Source organism: Sinocyclocheilus anshuiensis, unplaced genomic scaffold (assembly GCF_001515605.1).
Source record: "Sinocyclocheilus anshuiensis isolate Anshui unplaced genomic scaffold, SAMN03320099.WGS_v1.1 scaffold463, whole genome shotgun sequence".
In the NCBI taxonomy this organism is placed as follows: domain Eukaryota; kingdom Metazoa; phylum Chordata; class Actinopteri; order Cypriniformes; family Cyprinidae; genus Sinocyclocheilus; species Sinocyclocheilus anshuiensis.
Genome location: NW_015548220.1, coordinates 245091 through 261491, shown reverse-complemented (window position 1 = coordinate 261491; position 16401 = coordinate 245091). Strand labels below are relative to the sequence as shown.

The 16401-nt window shown below is 36.2% G+C and overlaps 1 protein-coding gene across 1 annotated transcript in view; it reads left to right on the top strand.

Moving 5' to 3' along the window:
* LOC107654175 (receptor-type tyrosine-protein phosphatase gamma-like) overlaps nt 1-16401 on the top strand; it is a 270415-nt gene that overhangs the window by 66087 nt on the left and 187927 nt on the right. The gene's annotated exons all lie outside the window — the stretch shown is intronic.

The window sequence follows — 16401 nt, the reverse complement described above, 5'->3', positions numbered from 1 at the left end:
GGCTTGCTAAGATTGTAGCGTTAAAAGTCACAACCTGTGTGTGTGTGTGTGTGTGTGTGTGTGTGTGTGTGCGTGTGGTTGTGTGTGTGTGTATGTGTGTGTGTGTGTGCATATATTAGCACATCAAAGATGCCTTCAGTCAAAGGATCTTGATGGTTTAGTGTTTTTATGCATCTATTTTCAAGTGATAATTACACACACTAATATTTGAATACTTCCTGCAGGCTGACATTTGTCATCATTCTCTAGTGCACACGTTTGGATGTCTATGTTGGCATTGTCTGCCAGTGACAGAGAAGCAAATTTGAAATTAGCTGGATAAGCTAATGTAAAATAGGTAAACTACAATCAAGTCAGTTACATAAAAGCTAGCTGCTAAAAAGTAGTAATTAACACAAGAAAGCATTTAAAAAGATGAACTGTCTTGGCACAAAACAGTGAGAATCTTGTTCTGTAAAGCTAGTTTTTTGGAAAAATTTGGCTGTTTAAGGAGAAGCTATTAACTTTTAGATAATTATCACATCTAATTAAAAAAAATAAAAACTGTGACCCATAAACAATGAGGATGTTGTGCTATATACTTCTAGGTGTTGGAAGAATTAGCTCGTTGCTGAAAAAGCTACACTAAGCTATGGTCGACAAGGTTTTTTTTTAAAGGGGTCATATGATGTTGCTAAAAAGAACATTATTTTGTGTATTTGGTCTAATGAAATGTGTTTATGCGGTTTAAGGTTCAAAAAACACATTATTTTCCATGTAGTCTACTCTCCCAGGATCAGGAAACGGTCCTCCATGAAATGTGTTGCACACATCTGAATATTTGGGTTGAAGTGTTCTGGAACAGTGTTGTAAATACAACTTAACCACTGATTTCTAGTCGTGTCCTCTTTCGGAAGGCCAAACAAAGTAGTTTCGCTTTCACAACAAAACACACAGCGTCACACACGGCGGCCGGCGGGCTTGAGAATGGCGCGGTCGGCGGATTCGACGAAGGAGCGGCCGGCGGGCTAGCGGCAACCTCATGTGATGACCTGGACTGGACTCCGCTTCGTCCACGGTGAAAGCCGATCCGGCGATCCACAGCGCAAAGTTGATGTATTTCTTCAGCGACCAGCACGGATCAGCTCCAGGCATGACGAAGTGGATATTGTCCTCTTTTGGAAGGCCAAACAAAGTAGTTTCGCTTTCACAACGAAACACACAGTGTCTTCACGACATGGCAGCAGCAACAATACTACAGCGAGAATAAAAGTTACGCCTTCTTTCTTTGCGTGAACATTTGGGCGGCGTTATGCAAATCTTCCCACATCGTGACGTAGACATGTGGGGGCGTGTTAGAATGAGCCGTTTTAGGTAGGCGTGGTTGACTCTTAACTTTTATAAAGAATATCTCTTTGGATTTGAGACTTTAGTCTTTGCAACTTTACAGATCTTCTTTATGCACCAAGAGCTTGTAACACTTCAAAGAGAAAGGACAAATATCATTTTTTGAATCGCATCATATGACCCCTTTAATAGTAATTCAATTTTAGTTAAAGGTGAAATTGAGTATCGAGTGGGACTACAGTATGTGTTTGCCTGACCAAACATTGGCTTGTGTCATGCAGCCCAGCATATCAGTCGATGAGATACTTTATTATGATATTCCCTTCTTGCGTAGTACAGAACTGTAGGCTTATGTTAAAAGCGTTGCATTATTCACATCAACCCTTGCCATCCAGAGACAGGAGATGCTTCGTGCTCTTCAGTCAGGGGTTTGATGGGGTGGGTCACTGGGGCATCTGTGCCTGTTCCCACAGTTGCTGTGTAGTTTGCCCGCTGTGTAGCGAACATCTCTGACATCAACCTGTGCAGAGGAAGGGAGAAAGAGCCTCCTATTTTTAGTCAGTCATGGATGGTAATGCAGCCAAGTCTGTCAAAAGTAGAGGCAATTAGTACAAGCTAATTAGCAAGTAAGTTTTAATCAGTAACCTGGTGAAAAGAAGAGAACATGTAGCCACATAATGAGGAAACTAGATAATTCATAAATACACAAAAATTAATAATTACCCTACAGAAACCGGCAACCCCCTACAGTTGCATTTGAGTCAATGACACGTCACTCTTTTTTCTTTCTTTCTTTATATATATATATATATTATAATTTTATAATTTTAGATTTTATAATATATTTATAATCCTCGGGTACTGGATTAGTCAGCACTCTGGATACTATACACACCAGTATATCTCTATTTTTATTTTTCGTATCGACTTTTCATATTGGCATTTTTGATATCCCTAGTTCAGACGATCTTACAAATCCCTGTTTTGCTAATGGCAATGTTTTGTTTTTTTATAAACACAAATCAATAAAACTCTACACACTGATTCAGAGTCAATGTGTGTTCCTGAGTCAAATCCGCCTTCAGGTTTCTTATGCACACCAAGGGTCCTAGAGTATGTTAAGCCTCTAAAACTGTGATTGCATGGCAAGATATCATAAAGCACATGCTTACACACAACCGTGCGTTTTTATATCTCCACATGTGTTTTCTGGTGGTAATGTTTTCATGTGTTCATGAATGCAGTGGTGTAATGTAACAAAGTAGTAATACGTAGTAATAAGTAGTCTTTTTGTGAGAATCTGTACTTAACTTGAGTTTTAATATTTCTGTCAACTTTCACTTTTACTCGACTATATTTCCTAATTAAAATGTAGGCCTATACTTTTACTCCGGTACATTTCCCCAAAGCATATTCATTACTTACTACAAAATAAAGTTGGAAGAACACAGATTGCAAGAAAGCAGGTTTGACGGATCAGTGGTCTGGTGCTTGCAAGACTCCTAAAAAACAACTTAGCGCATGTGCAAACAGTGTTGCCAACTAATTTTCAGGGGAAGTTGCTAAAGGAAGGTTGATTTGTTGCTAAAAGTTGCTAAATGATGTGATGTCATTGAGGGATGACGTCATTACGTAATCACGACGCACAATTGTCAAATCTCAGCAAAAACATATATATTTTTATATGTTCATTTAGATTTGTTCATAATAATATAAATGCATAATATAATATTAAAATATAAATAAAATGTTTAAATACACTGACTTATCGAAAGCTTACACATTTTTTAACGATTACAATTTGATTTTTTTTTATTATTATTATTAGCTAGTAAACAAGTAAAACTACACATTCTGAACAATTACACTTTTAAGCAGTGTATTGGTAGTTAGTTAGTAAGCTACACTCTAAGAAAAGTCTGTAAAAAAAATAGTGCACTAGTATACTATGTTAATATGAAGGAATTTTCTGTATTGATTTTTCCACAGGTTCTTTTTTTACCTGCATTTTTAATTACGCATTTTCGGGATTACAACATTACAACGGATAACGGATAATGTCCTGGAAAATTACTAGTACCTTTTCCATTTTTCTACATATTTTTCTTACAGTGTACTAACAGTTAGTACACTGTAAGAAAAATATGTAGAAAAATGGAAAAGGTGGCGAAAAAATTGAAAAACAACCTGCGATTGTTGATGAGTTAGTAACTAACTCATCAACAATCGCAGGTACAAGCTACTAACAAAGTGTCTCATAAATGAACAATAACAGTATTAAATTATTAAATTATTATTATTATTATTACTATTAAATGAAACAATTGCAAATAGCAGCTAACTTAATTCCTGTGATGTGTGTACTGCTAAGCATCTTTGGTTTCCTCTTTTTGTGTAATTTAAATGGTAAATTGTGCCTTTTTATCGTTTGAGTCACTTATCAAAAGTTGCTAAAAGTTGCCAAATTTATTTTTAAAATAGCTAAATATGTTGCTAGGTGCTTTTGGAAGAAAAAGTTGGTAGGGTAGTCTGAAAAGTTGCTAAATTTAGCAACAAAATTGCTAAGTTGGCAACACTGTGTGCAAACAAGTTCTCGCACAACCGAGGTGGATTTCATTTTCCACTCAAGTCAAGGCTGGGGTGTGCGGTATACATCATCTGCGCTAATATAGTAAATGTTGTTTTAACGATGTGCGATCTGACATTATCGAGTAGGCTATATCACAAAAACCAAACAAAAACACACCCAGAGAGTGCACGCATACACTGTGTGATTTAGTCTATTAAAACGCATTTAGAATGCCCATAAGATTCAAGCTAAGACGCAAAATGCCTCTGTGTGTCTTTTTTATTTATATCATTTAATATAGTTAATCTATTTCACACTAAGAGTGCCATTTTTCTCCAGATATCAGCATGATAACAAATGTAATATTGATTTTAAATAAGTTTAATAAAGTTAGTATTAAGTTACTTACATTTTAGATGCCTGTTTTTACTGTATTTCGCCAATGAAAATAGTTCCAAACAACGCTGTTTTGTGCCACTGAGCGACACACAGGACGGTGTTTCCTTATTGAATTGATCAGTTTTTTTGAACGAATGCTTCAGTGACTCACTCATTAAAAGAGTCAAATGTTTCATTCCTGAATGAATCGATCTTTTGAATGAATCGGTTTAATCTCACTGACTCGCTTATTAACAGTGACTTCAGTATCTTTTCATGTTTTAAGTTTTTTCAAATATCAGTATTCAGCGTTTTATGTTTAAAACGAACCATTATTTATGCATTTGTAACAGCTGGTTAAATGCATCCCTGCATTAAATAGTCTGTGTAAATGAATCTAAATGCCTCTTCAGATGCAGATAACAGATGAAGTGGCTCTTATGCTAACCCAAAGATACAAAATGGAAGAAAGAGTTTAACACAATCTTGCTGCTCATACTGTGTATAGAACAATGTTTAATATGTATTTGCTCCTTTTCTATTTTGAATTTACTTGTACTTTTACTGTTACTTTTACTTTCAATTCCTTTCAAGTTTAACATATATGTACTGCCCTGAATTCATCTGTTTGCTGAACACCTATCGCTTCTTGTGAGCAGAATGCTGTTGACGAGCACAGATGACTTTGTCCTGCAGGCAGATTTAATGAACTTGGCAGATGATCCCCGCTCTGAAAGCGGCTCGCCGTCCTGTCGAGTGGCTTTACTCTGTTTGCGCCTTGCAAAGCTGCTGCGCTCATACCCTCCGGTTAGCCATTATTCTTGGCTTGCCCAAGTTACAAAGCCCTTACCATTTTTTGCATCAAGCTCCATTATCAGTTTATTTATTGTCCCCTAAAGAGCCCTGGAAATTATGCTTGATCAAACAAAACCCCTAATAACATGTCTTAACGAATTCTCTGGGCTACAGAAAACACTTACGGCCCACTGGGCCAAAGTTAGCTCAGGCAGATTACACTTAAATACTATTAGTTATTCACATATTTCAATGTGGAACTGGTGTTAACACAATACTCCAAGGCACATTTTCTACAGTGTTATTGTGGTCCAGTGGAGATTCTTTGTGAATGTGGTTTAGGAAAGGGCTTTCATTGTTTGTCTAGCATCTGTATCAAAAACATAGTGAAAGTCATCATATTTCTTGAAAACGATGTCATTTAGCACTTTGCCAAACACTCTCACGGCGAAGTATTGTTTAATATTCTCACCATCTATGATAGCCTCATAATATGCTGTTAAACATAGCCACAAACCAACAGATTTTAATTTATTTGATGTGTAAATAGCTCTTTGTTGAGCGATGTAGAAATCCAGTCCAAAAACCATGCAAGTGCTGTTTCAAGATACGTTATGCATAGTAATTTAAAGCATTAAAGCAGCCCCATATTGGCAGTGAGGCACTATTATCTTTAAAGCATCTAAATTGAAATGCCTCTCACAAAAAATGTGCTAGATTTGGACTGTAAACACAACAAGCATCTCTGAATGATTAATGAATCTGGAAGAAGCCACTCTCTGGCTAAGAACAGTATCAAAAACCTTGAAACAAGATCAATATCTACTTCCAGGAACCATCAGGCATCTTCCCCCAAATGCCACACCCTGAAATGCATTTTCTATACGACTGTTCTTGACAGACACTTATCAACTCCATAACGCAGGGCTGCGGTAGCATTATGATCACTGTGTGCTAACCTCAGCCCATTCAGTGGATATAAATTTGAAATCCTTTGTGTTCTCGGCAGCGCTTCCATTAATAGGTTCTAATTTAAAGGACGGAAAATACAGCTTCTTTCTTTTCATGACAACCCACATAAGGTAATTTCATCCTCAGATGCCACCTTTGAATGAACAGCTCACAGCCACTGTGAAGCTCTGTAGAAGGCAGTTTGAAGATGGAATTTGATATGTTGCCTTTGCTGTGCCACTTCTGATTGTTAAAAAGCCATCAGTTGGTAAATGCTTTCACATCTCATGATTTGCTTGCATAAATTGAGTCCATACATTTTTTGCTTCAACTGAACAGTAAAATAACTCTTAAAGGCGCAGTTTGCATAATAGATAAATACATTAATTCATAAAAAAAATATATATATATTATGTACTCACCCTCATGTCATTCCTAACCTGTATGCAGTTATTTATTCTATTAAACACAAAAAAAACATAAAAAAAAAAAATACTTTTTTTGTCAAATGGGATCTACCTACAACCTTAATATTATCACCTTTTTTTTCATGCATCAATCGTATTCAATCCTCAATCTGAACGATTGTTTGTTAACAGACACAAGCATCTTGTGAGTCTCCTAAATTTTCTGTTCACCTCTCCGCAGGCCTTCATCATCATCTACCCCCTTCCCATCATTCTCTATTAGCTCTGTGCTCAAGGCTGCCAGCATTTGTTTAGCGATGTTGGCAACCTGGACACAGATGTTGACCTACTCCAGATGTTTTGCAGAGCACAGCAGGTCGACCCTCATGTTTGCTATTTACACTTAATCAGACAGACAAAGTACTTCCTGTGGGGTGTGTGTGTGTGTGTGTGTGTGTGTGTGTGTGTGTGTGTGAAAACAATATGCAGCTTGTACTGTTTTGTAAGAATTTTCAAGGTGCTCCATGTTATTCCCTCTATGGAAATGTTACTGTTAAAGAAATTAATTGTACTTTTGATAGTAGCTGGTTTGTTGCACATGTAGCACGTCATTCCCTCATGGTGGCGGCCATGTTGAGATCACATGACCGGACAATACCCACTTCATCTCAGTTAAAACCTATTGTTAGATATAAAATGAATCATGTGTGACCAGCAGGTCTGTAAATAGGGTAGGTCTACAACCAGAATCATTTGTTTGTGATGCCTCCTCCACACCAATAGGTGTCAGTATAATTTCTGAAACAGCACAACATAAAAGCTATGTCTGAAATCGCATACCGTCTTAGTAGGTACTACATTTGAATAAGATCTTACCTTGCGGCTATTATTATAGTATTTTCTTTGTAGTTTAAATGTGTGCAGTATGAATGAAATCCGGTCATACGTCATTGTCATGTGACCTCCAGTGTCAGTTGCGTCACTTCACTTCCATTCACAACTCCTCTCCCGTGGCCTCATGGGATAGTAAAGTGTCTATTAGATGCACACTTCAGAAACTCAGAGGAAGTAGTAGATCATCAGGTTAGTTTTCTCCTAAATACTGTGAATTCGGACATGCTACTCTTTTCCCGTTTTCACCAACTATATAGTAAGGAAGTAGCTATATTTGGACACAGGGAAAATATTACATTTTGTTTTATAAAAATGCATTTTTATGCATTTCGAACCTCAAATTTTAAATTTGATCATTTTGATTTGTTATTGAGTAGAAAGGGATTGTTCGTCATCGTACAACTGATTTCCAATCGGTCTACATCTCTAGATTCTCCGCTAACTGGTGCAAACTAGTGTAACTAAATGTAAATAAAGACTCGCCCAAAAAAAACGAATCCATTGTTTTCTGTCTCCCTTTTTTTTTTTGACATCAATGAACTTTCTTCTCTGACGGCTTTTGTGCTCTGAGACTGCGCTGCATGTGAATAGGGTACTGCGTTAACTTTTGTCAGTATTTTAGTTATTTTGACAGGGGTATTTTTCATCAGTTAGTCCACTAATTAGACGACGACAGACGCATTGATGAGATAGATAGAGGCGGAGGGAAGAATTCATAATGCCCCCGTTTTCCCTCTTCTTAAAGAGGGTAATTATGGCTGGGTCTGTGGGCCTGGGGAGCTGGCAGACTCCACTACAGCTGGATGTGCTCTGAGCTAGCCAGACCAGAGCCGTACCTGACTGAGCATGCTAATGAGAAACGCTCACCCCTCTCTCTTGATCGCTCCCTCATGCTCGTTTCTGTTTTAATTAATTCTCATTTTTTTCTTCAACAAGAAACAAAATCTCAGAAATATATATATTTCTTTTAATTTCTGAGTTGTTGCTCTCATTCAACCGTGGTCGTTCTGTCATCCTAGGCTATGCATGCTAACTTTTCCTTATTTCCTGTCTCAAGTTTCTCTCTCTCCCTTTATTTTTAATTCTGCCTCTTGTTCTTTTTCTTGTTCTTCTGTAAAAGAAGCAACTTAACTTGTTTTCTGCAAGTTTCTCTCTCTCTCTAAAATTCTCTCGTTCTTTTGAACTAAAAAACAAGATATTGAATGTATATATATATATATATATATATATATATATACAAACATACATACATACATATATACATACACATATATATATATATATTAAATTTCTGAGTTTCTTCTTACTCTCAACTTTGCTAAGTGCTTCTGCTATATAAAGAATAGCTTGTTTTCTTGTAATGTTCTCTCTCAGGGTAAATTTCGAATGTGAAACGCACCTGCTGTGTTCAAACATCTGATAGATGTCTTAAAAAGTCAGTTTTACATACAGTATATTCAATCATAAACGTCTTAAATTCATTTTCTCAATGGCTATTTAACATCTGTAAGGAAATGTCTTATAGACACATAGCAGATAAGTAAATGTTCTAAAAACAATAAGTCATCCATATGAAAACGTGCACATAAAATAGACGTTTCCGCAATGTGCATGTGCTGTCTGGGTACTGAGGGCCATTCCAAACAAAAGTGAGTTGCTGAATGCCTTCGAGGGTCTTTTTGCAAGGCCATTAGCAAAGTATACAGTCGTAACTTCGAGGAAATACTTCAGGAGATGGAAAAGGCACTCGTTTTACAGAATGACTCAGTAACTGTTTGTTTTGGTACATTTTTATGAAGGGATTTTAGTAATGCAAGCAACGGCTGCAGAAAGCAAGAGATGAGTTGGAGGGGTGATAAGGTTTTATATTAATCAATAACCAGCTTTGGTTTGAATGTCCTGATCTGTCAAATCTGGCAACAGTAGTAACATGAGATCCATTATGAGATCTGCTTTAATAAAATGAGCCTGCAGTGCATACTGGAGAGTCCATCACAGGCCCGCACTATCACTGCCTCACGTCACTCGATGGACCTGCTGTTATTGTGCAATTTACTGCACAGCCAATAACAGTCTGTAATGGATTATGACATGGTGCTGTTTGAGTTATGCTCCCATTGTGGGACCCTGACCCAGAGGCACATTTCATCTGAGCTCCGTCCCAACGTGCACTGCATGTGTGTTTGTGTGTGCGGTAAAGGCAAGTAAGCGATTCAGATGAAGCAGTCAGGTCAATCTGTGAGCAGTGTTTGCTTATGTGGGATGCTGGATCATCCAGGTTTGCATGTTTGTTTGCTTATTAAATATTTTGTAAGTATTTAATACTTTTATTCAGCGAGGACACATTTAATTAAATTGATCAACAATGACAGTAAATACATTTATAATGTTACAAAAATAGTTTCTATTGATGAATCCTGAAAAAAAAAATGGTTTCAACAGCACTACTGTTTTTAAGATAATTATTAATAATAAATGTTTCTTGAGACCAAATCAGCACATCAGAATGATTTCTGAAGGATCATGTGACACTAAAGACTGGAGTAATGATGCTGAAAATTCAGCTTTGCATCACAGGAATAAATTACATTTTAAAATATATTCAAATAGAAACCAGTTATTTCACAATATTACTATTTTCACTGTATGTAAAATAAAATAAATGGAGTCTTCGTAAGCACAAGAGACTTAAAACTTTTGGAAATGCTTCATACTCAGAAAGCTAGTCAAAGTCAACACATTTATAGGTTAGCTACCTAAATAATTGTATGCTTAATTGTACAGACATTTATAGGTAACTCTATCGCCCCCTTGAGGATGGAGGATTGTTACAGCCAGAGGAACATGACGATGTTGGCCCCACTTTCACATCTGCGTTTGAATACTTGCACAAAGTGTGTTTTTGGCCTTATGGTGAAGGGGGGAAAAATCTGCTACTCACTGGTTTGTTTAACTGCTTGGCAACTCATTTGTTTATTCAGGTTGTTTTACAATCCCCCTTTCCTCCATCTCTTCCACCATTGTCTTTCGTTATGAATCCACGTCTGGGTTTTAAAGGCCAGCTCTGTGTGTTTGGAAGTACAGAGTGGCTGATATATCCAGAATGTAAATATCAAAGCCTCCTCCTTCACTACACACACACACACACACACACACACACACACACACACACACACACCTGACTGGTGAAACACACCGACATGTTGCTGTTTCCGTCAGTGCTAGGCAAACAGACCCAGGGCTGTGTTAGTATTCAGGAGAGAGCAGAAAGACGGATCGAGAGAGGGAGCGAGAAGGAAAGCGGTGAAGGGGAAATGTTGCAGTATTTACGAATACCGACGCTCATCTCTTGTGGCCTGTGCACGACTTCAGCCTGGTGAGGACATCATATTAGCCAAGCTATTTGAGTTTGATTTATGAAATCTACATAGTTAAACAAATGAGCACGTTTTTACCAAAAAAAAAACATGCTGTTGGTTTTCACTAAGTGTGATCATGTCCTGTGGTTTATGACGTCTTTTACCATTTAAAATCTTGTCTTGACATGATGCAACAAATTTCAAGTATACGAGACAAGCAATTTTTCCTTCCTCACTGAAAACAAAAAGGCTGCACAAAGCAACATTCACAGCCAGTCAGACAAACGTTTATGTTTATTATAGAGATTTATTGAATACTTCATTCTGATTGGTCATTCTGTGTTCAAGTATTATCCTTTTTTTATGTTATGACCCATAACTTCACTCTGTTTTCTTTCATAAAATAATTTTAACTAAGCTTAATAATTCATATTCTTTAGTTTATCTATTTGCTCAGTATATATATATTTTATATTTTTATATATTTATTTTTGTCGGAATTCTTTGGTAAATACAAAGTTTACAACAACATTTATTTGATATAGAAATCTTACGTAACATTAATAATGTATTTATTGTCACTTTTGGTCAGTTTAATGCATCCTTGCAAAATAAAAGTGTTAATTTCAAACAAACACACATATGAATAACACTTTTAACTCTAGTGTAGGACATGATTTTGACTGAAGAAATGTTGCTGACAGCTGTTGTTTGAGTTCATTTATTTAGACAACCTTAATGATTATGAAATTAAATAAAACCATAAAACACAGAATCCAAAGAACTTAAAATGGAGCACAGGGAATTTGGACCGAACAGTAATTGAACAAGGGATTCTCTCTAGTGATTACTATAAAACCTGCCCACCAACAAACATGCCACATCACGGTCTTTGTTTTCCTACTTTCAAGAACATATTTTACCTCCCAAAGTAATGGAATTCAGTTCAAGCCAGAGGAACATTTACGGGGGAAAACAGTGTTCAGTGTATTTAGCGTGGGCGAGTTATACTGTTAGCCAAGCAGCAGTTTAATGACTGGAAGACGGAAACAAAGATGAATGAGCAGGAGGAAGAAAAGGATCAATGAAAAAGAGCTAAAAATAGAGGGAGGGAAAGAGAAGAAGATCACTCTCAGAATTTATTAGAAGCCCGCGCACCGCCTCTTTAGCTGAGGATTAAGAAGTCGACTTTAATGAGAGTAAATGGCTCTCACGAGTGTTTGTAGGAGAGGTGTGTGTCACTCAGTGACGTGTTTGTCCCTGAGCTGCTGTGTATGTCGGGAGGATGAGCATTATTCTCGCCTACTATAAAACAAACAGATGGATTAACTGGAATTGATTAAAGTGTATTTAAAGTGTGAGTACAAGTAGCAATATTTCATAAGCATTTGTGTGATGTTACCACACAGTGAAGCACAAGTGTAAACCATTGGAGATTCTGTATTCAGTATTCAAACAGTGTGTATATTGGATATTTTACATTTTAATTGTGTTTGATTGTGACGTGACAATTTATTTGAGGTGTTATATAATGTGAATCAGCTGCTTTTATATTGATAACAGATCATTCATAACTACACTCTAAAAATGCTGGGTTAAAAACAACCCAAGGTGGGTTAAATGTGGACACACCCAGCGATTGGGATGTTTTGACCCAGCGGCTGGGTTCAGTTTTTGACCAACCTGCTGGGACGTTTTATTTAACTCATTTATTGTTTAAAAATGACTATATTTCTTGCTTAAAATTAACCTAAAATAGGTTATTTATACATCAACATAACAAAACAATTAACTTTTGCAAGGTTCATTGTTTTACATATTATAAACAGGTTTTGTTTCTGTTTATAATATGTATTAGTGTACACTCTAAAAAAATGCTGGGTTATATACAACACAGTGCTGGGTAAAATGGGGACAAACCCAGCAATTGGGTTGTTTTGACCAGGCGGTTGGGTTAAATGTTTAACCCAAACTTCTGGGTAGTAACCCAACCACTGGGTCAAAACAACCCAATTGCTGGGTTTGTCCCTATTTTACCCAGCACTGGGTTGTATATAACCCAGCGTTTTTTAGAGTGTATGTTTACAAGACATGAATATTGTCTAATGAAGCAGACCACCGTCCTGCGGCCCTGAGGTCATGATGTTGTTGTTTAGATGAGCAGCACTCATGGGACTGTGTGTGTGAGTGTGTGTGTTTGCACATATCTATTATTCACCAGCAGGCTCTGTGCATGTACAGTCAACTCTTTAGGGCATTATGGGTGTTCGGGGTTCCACACAAGATGGCCCTTGAAGAATGTTCTTGGGAGTTCTCGGCAGAATCCTGTGATGAATTGTTTGTAGGCACACATGAGGACTTTGATCGTCCTTGTCCGCTCAAGAGCACTAACAGAGTCCTGCGCTGTGTGCGCTGCGGTCCCCTGCTGCCCCTCTTAATTTCGTTGGCTTTGGTTCTGTAGAAACATGCAGTATCTGAATCATGGAGGTCTGGTCCTTCTGTCGAGAGGCGCATGAGGAGAGAGAGAAAGATAAACCAGAATTTGGTGAACGGCTTGAAGGCATTTGACACCAGGGCCATGTGGAAAATGAGCTCAGGCTGGGAGAGGTAATGACTCACAGAAGACAAGAGCTTGTTTCTGTTCTTCATGCCCTCCTGGACACACACACACACACACACACACACACACAGAGCTTGATTCTCTCACCGGATTTGTAACGCTGCCATGACATGTCTTAATTCTAACTCTTTGTGTGAAGAATGCCTATACAGAGACGTGTACTTTTTTCTTAAATCTTTCTTTTTGCTTTTTTGCCTTCTAAAGATCAAATTAAAATGATCTTGGAAACCTATTTACCATGATGCAATTGTCACTTTTGAGAGAAAAAAAATATATATAATTTGTATTGATATTTAATTGATATGTATTGCCTTACTCATGTCACAGACCCATATTTTCTAATTATATATTAATTAAATACCATAACATGTTTAAAATGATAAACACTACTGTTAAAATTAATAAACAGCTGTTCAAAATTTTGGGGGATTTAAGATTTAAGATCTTTAAATGTTTTGAAAGCAGTCTCTTATACTCACCAATTCTGAATTAATTTAATTAAAAAATAAATAAATAAATAAAACAGTAATATTGCAATATATAATTACTATTTAAAACAACTGGTTTCTATTTTAATGTAATTGAAAATATTATTGTAATATTATTAGAATATTTGTTTCTCTGAGGGCAAAGCTGTATTTTCAGCATCAGCAATATATTTTAAAGTGTAATTTATTTCTGTGATGCAAAGCTGAATTTTCAGCAAGCACTTCTCCAGTCTTCAGTGTCGCATGATCCTCCAAAAATCATTCTAATATGCTGATTTGGTGCTCAAGAAACATTATTATTATTATTATTACTATTATTATTATTATTATTATTATTATTATTATTATTATTATTATCATGTCACTGTCAATTTTTGTCAACCTAATGTGCATGTATGTGTGTGTATATTTATATATATATATATATATATATATATATATAATGTATATATATTAGTGCTGTCAAAAATATATGTATGTGTGTATATATATATATATATATATATATATATATATATATTATATCGTGTGTGTGTGTGTGTAATCTTTCCATTTTTAATTGTCCTAATACTTTGTATTAATTTTACTCTACATGTTTGTTTATCCAAGGTAACAGCAGTGTGATTGAAGAGCTTGAGATGAAATATGAGTTGTGATGTGTGAAGAAAACCAGGGGAAAAAATTAAGACTATTTTCTACTTTTATTATGCATGATTTTAAGATGTAATTTTGCCAGATTATACAATAAGTGTGAAAATATCAGTGTTTGTGTGTGTGTGTATAGGATACAGAAAATGCTAGCTGTGAAATGAGCCTTAGCAAGACAACAGTCAGCCATTTTCTTCCAAAGTGATATTTTCAGCACATGCTCAGAACTTCTCTCCGATCCAGCCAACGTTTCACTTTGCGTGAGAGTCGAACGATAACGCACCTAACTGTAGGCCATTTTTGGTGCTCAGGAACATCTTTACTTTGATATAGAGATGTGGAATGGAGCCAGATTTGGCAGCAACTCTAGCACCTCCAAAAAAAAAAAGTAATGGTTTTGGAAAAGTGGTAAAGAAAATGAGATACTATGTTTCTCATTTTCTTTACCACTTTTCCAAAACCATTACATTTTTTTTTTTTTTGAGATGATAAGTCTCCCTCAGCTGCTCTGGATGTGAGAAAGAGAAACAGCTGCGTTCACATTCATGTCATTTTCATTTGAAATGAAACAATACCTTTCAGTTCAGCTCTGCCTTTTTATCGTGAATCTTGTGACTTATTCCTCTGAGTAATGCAATTTGAAAATGCAGGAGACAGTTTCTAGGTATATACAAAGTGGTCTACATCCAGATGTGTTTAAAGGAGAACAAGGAGATATCTGTACTGTACAAGCAAGGACAAGTGGCAGTGGTGGCATTAAAGGATTTCGCAAAGACGCACACAAACTCTCGTCCACGGCTGACTTTCGACTGTGACTATTTTCTCTGGGAGACGAGTGATACGCTGCCTTATTAATTGCTCTTGAAATATTAAAAAGGCTCCATCATGTATGAAATATCAATTAGTTTTTGCTGAGATCGTTGCGGCTAAATATTTTCTTGTATTGTTGTACATCAGGGCTGAGGGATGTGGAGTGAGAAGGAAATGACAGCGCGGTAAACAGAGGCGCGGGCCCTGAGTGATAAAGACCCTTCTCAGCATTCCTCTTTTACGCCATCCATCCATCTTGCTGCGTCTCTCTCGCTCGCTCGCTCTGCTTCATGTGAGCATTATTAATCTAAATGGTTGATGAATTCATGCAAAACTTTGTGTGTTTAAAAAATCCAATATTTGAGGCTTTGAGGTTGGCGAGTAATTACTCATCTGCAGTTAGAGAAAGATTTACTGAAGATTTCAGAAAAATAACTTTTTACAAATGCATGTTTAGGAACACAGTCCATAGATCTCCAAAATAAACACTTCTATTAAAACACATCTATTAATATTGATTGGGGAAAGGATTTGGTAGAGTTATCAAATGTTTATTAATACTAGAAACTAGATTTGAACATTTTCTTTATGTTGACCCAAAATTGATTTACTTATATATGATCCTTGTCTTCTGAATCATTTGTCAGTTCATGTTATTATTTATTTATTTAAAAATAATCCAAATAAAATATAATACAATTATTGATACTTGTCTTGTGAATGCTTCATAAGTATGTCATACTGTATGTGTGTGTATATATATATATATATATATATATATATATCAAGTTGTATTTACTCAGTGTAACTTATAACTTCCAAGTGAAAGATAGAACACCAACATGTCAGAAAATTAAAAAAATTAAAAAACGAATCACTGATTCTTTGGAAGTGAACTAATCCTTTAACCATATTTTGGGGACAAATTTGTACCCAAAAGTGACCTAAACCTGACAGAATCTCCAAAAACATCCCTTTGAGGAATGTCCTCATTTGTAAAACATTTGTGCGAGTTAGGATTAGCTTATAAAATCTATAACTATCTGTATATAAAAACTATAGAAGTCTGTGTATTGTCCTCATTTAGATAGCTTTAGCTTTTTAGATTTAGAAGTAAACGTGTGTGTGTGTGTGTGTGTGTGTGTGTGTGTGTGTG